General features: G+C 43.9%; 1 protein-coding gene across 2 annotated transcripts in view; it reads right to left on the bottom strand.

The window, feature by feature from the left end:
- Positions 1 to 7,253, bottom strand: part of ABHD6 (abhydrolase domain containing 6) — a 40,475-nt gene extending 33,222 nt beyond the window's left edge. Inside the window, exon 1 of one of the 2 annotated variants that reach the window (XM_012638843.1) lies at positions 7,150 to 7,253. The gene's annotated coding sequence lies outside the window, so the exon portion shown is untranslated. The remainder of the gene's footprint in view (positions 1 to 7,149) is intronic. The other variant, XM_012638851.1, reaches the window with a different exon arrangement.
- Positions 7,254 to 12,618: the final 5,365 nt, after the last annotated feature.

Genomic DNA, 12,618 nt, shown 5'->3' with positions numbered 1-12,618 from the left:
TAGGAGGATGTCCTTCTTAAGAGATGTCTGATAAAGTTTCAAGGAGTGAACTATAATGGTACTCATTTTTAAAGCTTCAGAAGAGAAAAAGGAATGTGTATATGCATGTGGGGAGGAGGGAGAGAGAAATAAAGCAAATATGGTAAAATGGTAACCACTGGGGAATCTAAGTAGAGGTTATATGGTGTTATCCTTTCAACTTTTCTGTGCAATTTTCAAAAATAAAAAGTTAGGGAGGACAGAGAACCTTAAATAAATAAATGAAAAAATATACATACAGACATGAATGCTTGCATACATATAGAACATCATTGGAAGGGTATACAAGAAATTGGTAACAGGGGTTGCATCTAATATAGGGAACTAGATAGCTAGGTATCAGGGATAGACAGATTTCTCATTTTTAAATCTTTTAAGTTATTTATCATGTAAATGTATAACTTATTCAAAAATAAATAATACACCACTAAAAGTTGGTGGTGGCGGGGGGATAAACCAAAAAGGTTGTTTTCAGTTTACTTTCTGATGTCTTTCTAAAGACTTAAAAGACACACGTGAAGGCTAGCATGTGAGCTCCATGAGGGCACGGTCTTGGTGTCCCCAGCACCAGGACTAGGACCTGACACATAATAGGTGCTCTGGAAATCCTGGCTGAATCAGAAGCCCCACCTGTCCTGTCTGACCAGCTTACAATACGGTTCATTCTAGGACAGAATGAAAAATATTTCAAGGCCCATCCTCCTCCTCCTCCTCCTCCCAGATACAGAAAACAACTGCCAAGACCTGTAAGCCCATGTGGCCCTCTGCCCTGAGTCCCAGGCACCCGTGCCGAGGGTGTAGGATTCACCAAACATAAAATAGGTTTCTTCAAAGAAAAAGCATTGACATCTAACAAATCATGGCTTTCCTTGTATTTCCTGTGAACTGGAGAGATCTCTCCCATATAACTCTATTAACTGACACATAATTCAATTTGAAAACAAATTAACGACAGTACGGCATGACCTCATAACCATTAAGCACAAGGGTCAGCAAACTTTTTCCGTAAAGGGCCAGATGATAAATATTTTAGCACTGTGGGCCACAGAGTCTCTGTCCCAACTACTCAATCTGCTGTTGTAGTGAGAAAGCAGCCGCAGACAGCATGTAATGAACGGGTGTGGCTGTGTTCCAAAAAAGCTTTACAAAAATAGGCTGTGGGCCCCATTTGGCCTGCAGGCTGTAATTTGCCAACCCTTGATATGGCACATCAACCCTGTCAAATAGGCAAGGTGGTGTTTTATCCCCTAGTTTATAGATTGAGGAAACTAAGGCTCAGAAAAGTTGAGTAACTTTTTTTTTTCTGAGACAGGGTCTTACTCTGTTGCCCAGGCTGGAGTGCAGTGGTGTCATCATAGCTCATAGCAGCCTCAAAATCCTGGGCTTAAGTGATCTTCCTGCCTCAGCCTCCCCAAGTAGCTGGGACTACAGGCACATGCGACCACACCCAGCTAATTTTTCCATTTTTTTATAGAGATGGGGTCTCGCTCTTGCTCAGGCTGGTCTCCAACTCCTGGCCTCAAGCAATCCTCCTGCCTTGGGCTCCCAGAGTGCTAGAATTATAGGCATGAGCCACCAAGCCCAGGTGAAGTTAAGTAACGTGCGCAAGGTCACCCAGCTGGTAGATCATGATTATAAAACAGGTTTCTGACTTGGACCCAACCCCTTTGCACCAAGCCCTGGCTTGTCTAATTTTTTTCAAATGGCCTTCCCTCAATCTTTGTAACCTCTTTGCTGTTAGGTACCTACACTCATCATTCCTAATTTCTCCATGAAGATGTGAGCTCCCCATCTCTCTAAGAGGTTTGGCCAAACAAGCCCCTCACACTCTGTAGGGGGACATAGATGCATTGGTAGGAGACAGATAGGTGGATCAAATGGCTCTTTTCAGTTATACACACACACACTCTATCTGGGTACAATCCTGAGTCTACAGTGATGAAAGCTGCCCTGTCTTTGTTTCTGATTCAACTGCCCTCTCAGTTTCTTAGTCACGGTAAGCAATTTTCCCAGTGCCCATAAATCATTGGCTTGTTTCTCCTTCCAGAACCAGAGCTCCTTGAGGGTAGGGGCGATGATGTATGTTCTTTTTCAGTGCCTAGTATACTAAGGATAGTATAGGCATAGTATAGGCACTTGCATAGGATGCAAATAAGGTACAAATAAATTAATGAAAAGCAAAGTTACAAAAGCGGCTCAATCCTGTTTAATTTCTTTTAGGGACAACCATTCCCAATGATGTTGTAAGAGACCTAACATTTTCCCTCTTTCAGTAATTACAAAACTCCTGGAGGAGTCACCTATTTAATGTTGGGTACAATTTACTAAAAGCCCTCACCATCAAGGGATAAGCAAATTAATCACAGAGTGAAGGGGATTTTTACAAATCTGTTTGAACATCATGGATCATGAATGAGCTGATAAAAGATGGGAACTGTCAGCTTCAAGAACACTTAAAAATTGCTCAGGGGCTGGACACAGTGGCTCATGCCTGTAATTTTAGCACTTTGGGAGGCCGTGGCAGGAGCATCACTTGAGGTCAGGAGTTTGAGGGCAGCTTGAGCAAGAGTGAGACCCCATCTCTACAAAAAAAAAAAAAAATAGAAAAATTAGCCAGGCATGGTGGCATGATCCTGTAGTCCCAGCTACTCGGGAAGCTGAGGCAGGAGGATCACTTGAGCCCAGGAGTTTGAGGTGGCAGTGAGCTGTGATGACACCACTGCACTCCAGCCGAGGTGACACAGTGAGACCCTGTTTAGAAAAAGAAAGAAAGAAAAAAAGGAATAATCTGATATAGGTAGTGGCATGGATGAATCTCAAAAACAGACATGAAAGAATATTGCTCTATGATAAATTTTTACTATAGCACTGGTTCTTAAAAAAAATACCAAATAACAAACAAACAAACAAAAAAAACTGCTGAAAGCCACTGTGAATTCTGATTCCTGTGTGGCAGAAAGTTATTTACATGATGTTCCTTTGGACTAGGAATTAGAACACTTATCACACATATCGTAGACTCCGACTCTGGAGATGGTAGCCCTGAAGTGAAGGTGTGATCATAAAATAAACCCTCAGTGCTTTGCCAGTGCCTGCCAAGGATGGCACGGTCAGTTTCAGGCAAGGTTTCATCTGGCTCTATTTTCCGTTTAATGGCAGAATAAAGTCTCCCATAAGGAGCCATCGAAGAACACGATCAATTTAGCAAGGCTTGGGCATATTACAGAGAACCCTGCACACGTTCCCTGACAAGGGCAAATAAACCCAGGTCCTCGTTGAAGAAACTTCAATGTTTTCTGAGTTTTCTATGCAGATAAAGAGTAGACAATTATTCCCATCTCGGCAACTTCCTTCATTTCACGACAGACTTGCCTCAGCCTTCGTTTAAAAAGGAAGCTCCCTTGCCCTGCTGTTTATTTATAGAATACATACCCAGGGGGGAGGCTAGAGACAGAAAAAACTGAAACCTTATGAACCAGGAACCACCAATGACCACAAATGAGAAAATCAACTAAGGAGTATAACGTGGGGTTTCCCAAAGTATAGGGCCCACACAACCAGCAGTTTGCAAGATGACTTTAGGCAGTAAGAGAATACTAAATAATGCTTCAGGGGGTTCACAGCATTAGATAACACCAACATACACATTAAGAAAGTCACCTCTTTTCAATTCTTTTTCAGTCCTGCTCATGTCTTTTTTTTTTTTTTCCCTTTTTTTTTTTTTTGCCCAGCCCCTGCTCATGTCAAAGAGAAACTCTCAGTACAGTGGTGTTGAAGAGCTCTCTAAGCCCTGGGCCTCCCGCAGGCAAAAGTATCCTGCTAGCTAATAACATTATTTCTTTTTATTTTTATGCATAGTTTTAATTTATGGTAGGGAAGCAAATTAATTTTAAAAATAAATTTAAGTTAGAAGGAGTCAATTTAAAGAAAAATGCTAAGTAGGTGATATACGGATCTGGCAAAACTTGCGACGGTGGTACGTGGACGGCTGCTACTGAGGGGCAAATGCAGGCGACGGGGGTGGGGGGTTCATCTGGCTCTCTCCAGCCTGGCCTGTGCACACGGCAGCTGTGAGACTTCGGTTTCTTCATCTATCAAATGAGGACATTCAATCAAATCATCTCTTCTGTTCTTACCTACTCTGGTGACTTAAATGTTTCTGAAATTATGCCAGGCAATTAAAAAGTAGGATTTGGCTTGCCCCCACAGTTATCTTGTTCCCTGTTGATTCCCCAGAACCTAAAACATTACCTGGCAAAGACCTAGTGCTTAATGTTTATCACTTGACCGAATACACTGAAAAAGAAAAACATACTCCTTTTATGTATCTGTCATGGAAAGTGAGGCACCCCAGGGTTAAAGACGGGCATTTCGGTGGCCTTACAGCAGGTAACGTCAGGAAGGAGAGCAGCCCTCACATCTCAGACGGGCTCTTCTGCCACCTGTCAACACCCAAGCTGTGCATTTGGGGGCTTTTATTTCTGAACACAGGGGCAAAGATTAATTGGATGGGAAATACTCCGGTGGATCCAGGTAAACACTGCATCAGGGAAATGAAGTTTAGTCTGCTGCTAGGGGTAAGGCAGAAAAGACATTTCACAATTGTCTTTTAATGTTCCCATTGATTTTGAAATCCGGGGATCTTGAGTTCTAATACCTTAATCTTCAGAGTATAAAGCAAAATCTAAGAATAAAGAGAATGTAAAACATTTTCATAGGATCTTGTCCTTCTCTGGACATCTATCTATATCCCATCAAATTTGACAAACGAGTCCTGGTCCCTCGGAAACAATAATGATTATCACAGCACCAGCAACAACAATGTTAACCATGACCACCCCCACCATGGCCAAAGACGTAAGAGCAAGGGGCTCCATCTGCTAAGTAACTCCTCTATGCCAGGCCCCATGTCAGCGGTTCATATACATTCTGTCACTTTCTCTCTCACGATGTTATGAAATAGGAAGCACTTCTCCCATTTGAAAGATGGAAAAACCAAGGCTTAAATAAGTTACCAAGGTCACCTGATTAGTAAGTGGCATGACCTGAATTTCAACCCAATCCTGTAGGTGTCCCTAGTTCATGCTACCTTTACCTTCTCTCAATGCTTTCTGTAGCAGATACTCACTGTGCATCAGTTAGGTACAAGGCACAGAGTTCGATGTTCCCATTGACATTCTTTATACTTCTTTGGAACTGCTTTAACAGCAAGTAACATGATAACAACTTTACAAGTTACCAGTCGGCTTATTAACCTTATTACTGCTGGTATATTTTTAAAACTATCCAGTGCTGCTTATAATTTTTTTCTTTAATTCTGCTATGTGAAAATTCTTCCCACAATGTTTTCCACTTGGAAAACATTATGTTCTTGAAATCTGAGCATAAGGCTGCAGCTGTTAAATAGTGTTGCATTTAACCTACCCTGATCTCTGAAACTAGGTTCCCGTAAAGAGAAACTGATTCCTTGAAACTATCACTAATGATAGTTAACAGCTAAAAATGAGACAACGAAGAAAATATTCTCTTGTATGGAAGCCCCAGGATTGATGAGACAGAATAATTTGAGAAACAGGCCATTCTAATTCCTTATCATATACATCTTCTCCATCACAGAGGAAAAGCATGCTGAAATTTCCAAGTAAATGGTTAAGCTTGCCCAGTCATCACTACAAGTGTGGCCCTGCCCCCAGGATTACTGTTCATGAGGTGCTCACCTCTGCCCTCCTGGCCACGTTGTCTGCACCTCGCTCTGACTGAGACCATTCCTCCTCTGCACTTTCCTCCAAGGCCAGGCTATGAGAACACCTGGTTTGCATCCCAGGATGCTTTCCCAACTCTCTCCCCTGGATATTCCCATGATGCTCTCTCCCCACTCTCTCCTTACCTACATCCTCCACCACTCCCTCCTGTAAGGGGATTTGAAAATCAGCATACCTAACAGGACCTCCTTCCAGCCTTTCCCAAAAGCCTGCTGGACCACCCCATGACCCCAAAGGTCCCACAACATCTCAAACACCTCTCTCCTCGCTTCTCCTGACTCATCGATTTCTGCCGACAGTAACCACATCAGTCTGGCCTCCTAGACGCCCATGCATCTTTCTTTCACTTTATTTCTTGCTCACTATTCCTGTTACGCAAGGGTGGAGAGGTACCAGCACTGGAGTCAACTTGTCCAAGTCTAGCCAAACTGTGCTGCTTGATAATGGCAATTTAAATTTAAATTAATTAAAGCTAAAGAAAATTCGAAATTCAGTTCTTCACTCACACCAGCCACATTTCAAGCGTTTGATAGCCACATGCAGATAGGAGCTACCACATTAGCCAGCACAGCTTAGGGGTTTATAGCCCTGAAAGCTTCTTGCAACAAATCCCTTAGGCCAGTTTGGCTCAACATTTACTAGGAACATAGGGTGGGAAGAAAAATTCCCACCAGGTGTGGGACTTTGTGAGTCAGACCACAGTCCTCAGCCACCACATTCAGTCTGTGTCCTCATGTCCCCTTCCTCCCATTTCTGTAGAGGTTGCTCCTTCACACCCCAGATTCCTTCTACCACCAGATGTCAGAGGAATCTTCTCAAATTCACATCAGGGATTAGGCTGCACCAGTCTAATGTCCACCAAATAAAATGTTAACTCTGACCACCCCATGTGGCCCCAACTCAATTTCCTAATCGTGACTCCCATGTCTTTGCCTACATCCCAGATGACCAGTTCCCTGTCCCCATGCAAACCCCACACAGCCTCCCGCTGTCCCCTTGGTGTGGAGCTCTCCCACGCCTGGCTGCCCAATGGACTCCTCTCTGCCTTTGGGGTTGGTTCGAGTGTCACATTGCCATAGGCCCATGCCTTCTAGACTCCCTTCAAATTTAGAGCCCTGGTCCTGGCATAGTCTTTGAGAACTATTTTTAGGGGGCTCTTTGTGTGTGTATCAGACCTTTGAAACCCCTCAGGTACCCAATCCCTTCCCATCTGACCCATTGAACCAGAGAAATCGCCCACCACAGGTTGGCCTGCAGAGAGGTGGGGGAGAGCTGATAGCAGCAGTTCCAGTCTCATTAAGGGCTGCCTTTTTCTGGGTAATCCGTGGTGTTAAAAATCCATACTCACTCTTTAAAGAGCACAGCCTTCTTTCCCAACTGCTACTGGCTCCGGCAGAAGCTGAAAATGAGATTCTGGAATCACAAGAAATAAAATGACAAAGCATTAAATCAACACAGGCAAAGTACAAATCTCCTGTGGCTTTACAGCATGCCTTTTGTTCAGGTCACCGCCCCCAATTAGGCAAATGTGCACAAAGAGCACGGCATCTCAGATAATAAGTCAGGCCCAGGAAGGGCTGAAGGAAATGGGAGAAGAAACCCCATGAGTGAGCAGCATGGAATGTGCTGCCTGCTAGTTAACGCTCTCCTCCTCCACCTGGGATGGAGGATTCACCTAGACGTTGTATTCAGAAAGGAAGGGAGGAAAGGCAGCCACCAGTGGGCAAGTGAGGATAATGTTGCTACTAGAATGACAGCAAACAGGGGGTGGCATCACTCAAAAACCGGGCTGGGCAAAAGCAGGGGCACACCGGCAAAGGCTGGGCAGTATAATGAGCGGCCAGGCAAAGGAAACGGAACCAGCAAGGCCCCTGAATTGTGTCCGATGTATCGAAGAGTTAAACATAAAAAATAAAACCACGAAAGTTCTAGGAGAAAACATCAGGACTCTGTTTTAATACATATTCACGGGAAAGGGCTTTCTAAGCAAGGTATAGAACCCAGAGGCTATAACAAAAAGAGCACTAATTGCATAAAAATATTTTTAAATGTCCACGTGGAAAGAGATAGCATAAACAAGATTAAAATTTGTTAATACATATCAGAGGCAACAGACTAATATTAATTTCCTTAATGTATAAAGGGTTCCTACAAGTCAGGAAAACAACAACAAAATCTAATAGAAAAATAAGCAAATGATCTAAACAGATAATTTACCAGAAAGGAAATGGAAATGACTCGAACATATAAAATGATGCTCAATCTCATTTACAATAAGAGACATGCAGATTAAATCTACAGGGTGATGGTAATCTTTATTTACCACACTGGAAAAGAACAAAAAGTTTAATGACAGACTGTGTTGCCGAGACTCTGGAGAAATAGATGCTCTCATATAACGTACCAGTTTACATTCCCATTGACGAACTCTACAGACGGCAATTTGGCAAAATCTGCGGCCATGCAAAACGGGCGTACCCTTGACCTAACGATCTTCTGTTCTTTTTTTAGGAATTTATCTGTTTATATCTGAAGATGTGTGAAAATATGTTTGTACAAGGTTATTACAATATAACTTATAACGGCAAAAGACTGGAAATAATTCAAGTGCTCACTTATAGGGGACCTGTTAAGTAAATGATGGTATAGCTTTATAAAGGAATATTATATATAGCCATTAAATACAAATAAAAGTTAAATATAAGCCATTAAAATAATGAGACAGCACTATTTATCCCTACAGGTAATGACCTCCAAGGTACATTAAGCATGGAACAGGAGACAGTGGATAAAATAAACACCTCTAGCATTAAAAAAGACAGAGAGAGAGAAAATACGTATGTTATGCTTTTACGTGTGTGAAATCTTTCTCAATGGTTACACAAGAAATTGGTAACCACGGTTGCACTGGGAAGGGGAACGAACTGGGGGGCTGGGGACAGTGATGAGAGGCAGACTTTTCACTGATACCTTTTGTACCTTTGGAATCGATGCCATGTGCATATATAAAGTTTTTTCTAATAAATTAATTAAAAACTACAATATAAATGTAAATAAAATGGTTTATCCTGTACTGCCCGATACAGTAGCCACTAGTCACAAGTAGCTGCTTAAATTTAAATTAATTAAAATTAAATAAAATTTAAAATTCAGTTCCTCAGCCGCACTAGCCACATTGCAAGTGCTCCACAGCCACACGTAGCCTGTGGCCATCCTATCGGACAGCAAAAACATAGAACATTTTCATCATCACGACAAGTTCTATCGGCCAGCCCTGGACTTGTACTCGTTCAAAAGGCCCATTAGAGACAGCGACCAAACCTTAACTGTTTCTCCTGATACGGGAAGAAATACGAATGTGGCTGCTGTTAGGATGAAAATCCCTCTATCTGTACACACCAGCTAGGTCGCCTAGCTGCCCGCTATCAGTGACTGGGGGACGACTGCCCATGTGACTGTCCAAAGGTTAAGCCTGCTTGGTAAGAACTTTAGTCCTTAAGGCTCAAAATCCAGCACTCTGTGATAGAAGATGGTAAGAATTTAAATTTTTAAAATGATAACATTCTTATCATTCCATGCTAGAACCACACAAGCTACACAGTCCGTAAACCATAAATTCTTGTCTCCTTTGTGGTTCTGGGAGAGGTACTGGTTAAAGGGTTCACTCTCTCCTGCTTTGTACCAAAGCATTAGCAACTGGTTCTCCAGGGGGGTTTTTGTTCACGAACCAGCTCAGCCCATGGCCCCTCCCTGCTTCTGCCACCCGGGCAGCACTGTAGGCAGGAGAATTCAGCCCAGCCAGGCTGATGCTGTGGGTGGAGGATTACAGAGAAGCAGAAAGCCCTGCTCTGCTACTCAGTCCCTGGAGAAGTGACAGCCAGAGGAGGCACAGGCAGGCAGCTCAGTCGGGAGCTCAGATGGAAGGTAGGAGCCTTGTGTTATCCTATAGCGCAGCTTTCGAAAAATCATATTGGCCACGAAGCAAGGCGATGAAACACGTCACACATGCCCTGACTGGGCCCGGCACCTTGAAAACCTCAGCCTCCTGGGTCAAGATGTGGGCTGTGGCGATAGTCTGAAATAACCACCTGCTTGAAATCATGTTTAAAACAAGAGAACGCTGCAGAAATATAAGCCAGTCTCCTGCTGGATTACATAGGAGCCCAAAGCTACCTGATCCTTTACCTCCAAGGAGCCCAAAGTCTTCAGGCTGTAGCAGAGCCCACAACAAGCTTTTATGCAAACGCCTCTCTCTGAATTAGCGCAAGCACATGCACTGTCATCAGCCCAGGTCACCCCTCAAAGGCAAAGTGTTAGAAAGGGCATCATCTAAGTGACTATTTTCCATACTACTGAAAGGAATGAAAATAGCCCCTCTCGGTGTGCTACAGCAAGAGGGCAAACACAACCTCAGCACCCAAATACGTTCTCCCATTGCCCAAACCCGCACTCCTCGATAAAGGGAAAAGTGAGGCGATTAAAGAGGGATTTGTCATTTCTAAAGGAGGTGAAGCTGGTCTACAGTACTGTGTGACTGCAGGAACAAAGCTGAAGTTAAACAAAAAAGGAGCCTTGTTAATAAACAGCGGCAGGTTTTAACGGGAGATTTTGGGCTCTGGGCACAAACTCCAGTATTTAGGGCCTTTTGTGAGCTGATCCCCACCTTCCTTCCAGCCAGAATCTTCTCCCCGGAGATCTCAGTAATCCAGGAAAATGAGCCCCAGGAAAAGGAACATGTGGTGAAGCCCCATTCGAAATTTCAGGAGTAAAACACAGTTTTGTTTGGAACTTTATTCAAACGAATAAAACAAAAATCAAATCTGTCTATTTTAAAAGCAACAGTAAACACTAAACAGAATTTAGGTTATAACTACAGCCCTGTACTAATTCTTAGAACAAAGAATACACCTCGTGTAGATTGTTTTATAGTACGGTGAGTCCTTCTAATTAACATTTGGTCATCACAGTGCCATCACAGAGGTCATTTTTGCAAAAATATGGTATGGCTTCAAGGTCCTTTCAGTTCTTAGATTTTCAAGTCTCTCCCCTAAAGGAGTGTTCCTCCCTTCTCTTCATCCATTGTTGACAGGTCGCACATTGCCAGACCCTATTATTGCCTTGACATGTCATTTAAGCAGTTCACTTTGATTTCATGAAATTCTGCCTCTCTTATAAGAGTTGCAATTTTATTTTCACTGTTATCTTGTATTTGCAAGACATCTGACAACCTGGGAGACCAAGGAACAAAATATGGATGCCCCTGGAGCCTGGCTGGCCACCGAGATTGGAAACAGGGAGAGGGATGATAGAGTGGGATCTAATTTTGTACGTGGCAAGTCCATTAATGAGTATTTTCCTGTTATGATAGCTTCTGTTTCCCACCCACAACCTGGAAACTGTGAGGAATCAGATACTAGATAGGCTAATAATCTGACCCTCTTGTGACTACCTGCACTGGCTTTCTGTTTTTGTCCATTTTCCCTACTCTCACTACTTGCAAGACACCCTCTACCTACCCCATCTTCTCCTTTAAAATCTTTCTGGCAGAGCTAGAAGTTATCTCCTTCAGTTAACCTTTCCTCAACACCCCCCGCACCCCCTTCCATAACATCTGCTTCATCCTCCATGCCCTGGAGTATCTGGTCTGAATACTTCCCCCTCATGGCATTTGGGATTTGTGCCTTATGAGAAGACTGCTGTACCTTCCACTAGCCTGCAAGCGCCTCGGAGACAAGCTGGACCACATCTTTGCAGCTGTCACAGTGCTTGGCACCCTCTGTGCCTTGCCCTTGGCAGGCACTTAGTAAATACCAAACGATAAGCTGGAAAGTCAAAATAGAAGTGACTGCTCAGTCTGAGAAGAAACAGTCCCTGCAGCCACCATGCAGCCTTAGGTGAAGTCATGAACCAACAAGGCTGCCCACCAGTGTCAACGCAGTACATTCCTTCACTCTGCTCCTTATGGCCACCAACTAAATGAACACTCCTCATCAGAGCAATATAGTGTTAGAGATTCTAGTTCAGCTGGGCAGCTGGCTCCCAGAGAGGTTAGGGAAGCTGCCCAATGTCACACAGCTTTCTCTTCCTCTTCCCCAAGCCATCAGCGGCTCACAGCGGCCCTCAGCATGATATGGAAGACCACACAGGATTTGGTGCGTGCCCATGTCTTAAATGTCTTTTGTTGTCAGTCCCCCCTTACCCCCCTCTACTCTTTATCAGAATGATCGGCAATCCCCAGACATGTCATGCTCTTCTACACCTCCAGGCCTTTGGCATGCATGCTCCCTTCTCCTGGGCACACCTAGTCTCCCTTTTGCCTAGTGAGCTCCAGGTCATCCTACGAGTCTTGGCTATTAAGGCATTACCCCTATCTGCAAATGCTCCTCTGAGGGTTCAGTTTGCAATTTGATACTTGGGTTCAAATTTCTGCCTGGCCACTGATTAGATATGTAACTATGGCAAGTCACTTAACCTCATAGAACATCAGTGTGGTGATGAAATGAGATGATGCAAGGAAACCGTTCAATGCAGTGACTGGCAGATGCTTACTCTGCACAGCTAGGATCTTGCCTCACTCCCAGGCAGAGTTAGGCAGTCCGGCCCCTGTCACCCTGTACTGGCACTGCTCAGGTCTACTCAGATGCTTGAGTAGTCTGTGGGCAGGATCTGTCCTGCCATCTTTATGTTCTAAGAGCCTAGCCCAGCCGGGCGCGGTGGCTCACGCCCATAATCCTAGCACTCTGGGAGGCCGAGGCGGGCGGATTGTTTGAGCTCAGGAGTTTGAGACCAGCCTGAGCAAGAGCGAGACCCCGTCTCT

Source organism: Propithecus coquereli, unplaced genomic scaffold, assembly GCF_000956105.1.
Source record: "Propithecus coquereli isolate 6110/MARCELLA unplaced genomic scaffold, Pcoq_1.0 Scaffold1, whole genome shotgun sequence".
Lineage (NCBI taxonomy): Eukaryota > Metazoa > Chordata > Mammalia > Primates > Indriidae > Propithecus > Propithecus coquereli.
The sequence above is the reverse complement of the archived record's forward strand: the minus strand, read 5'-3'. Positions and strand labels throughout refer to the sequence as shown.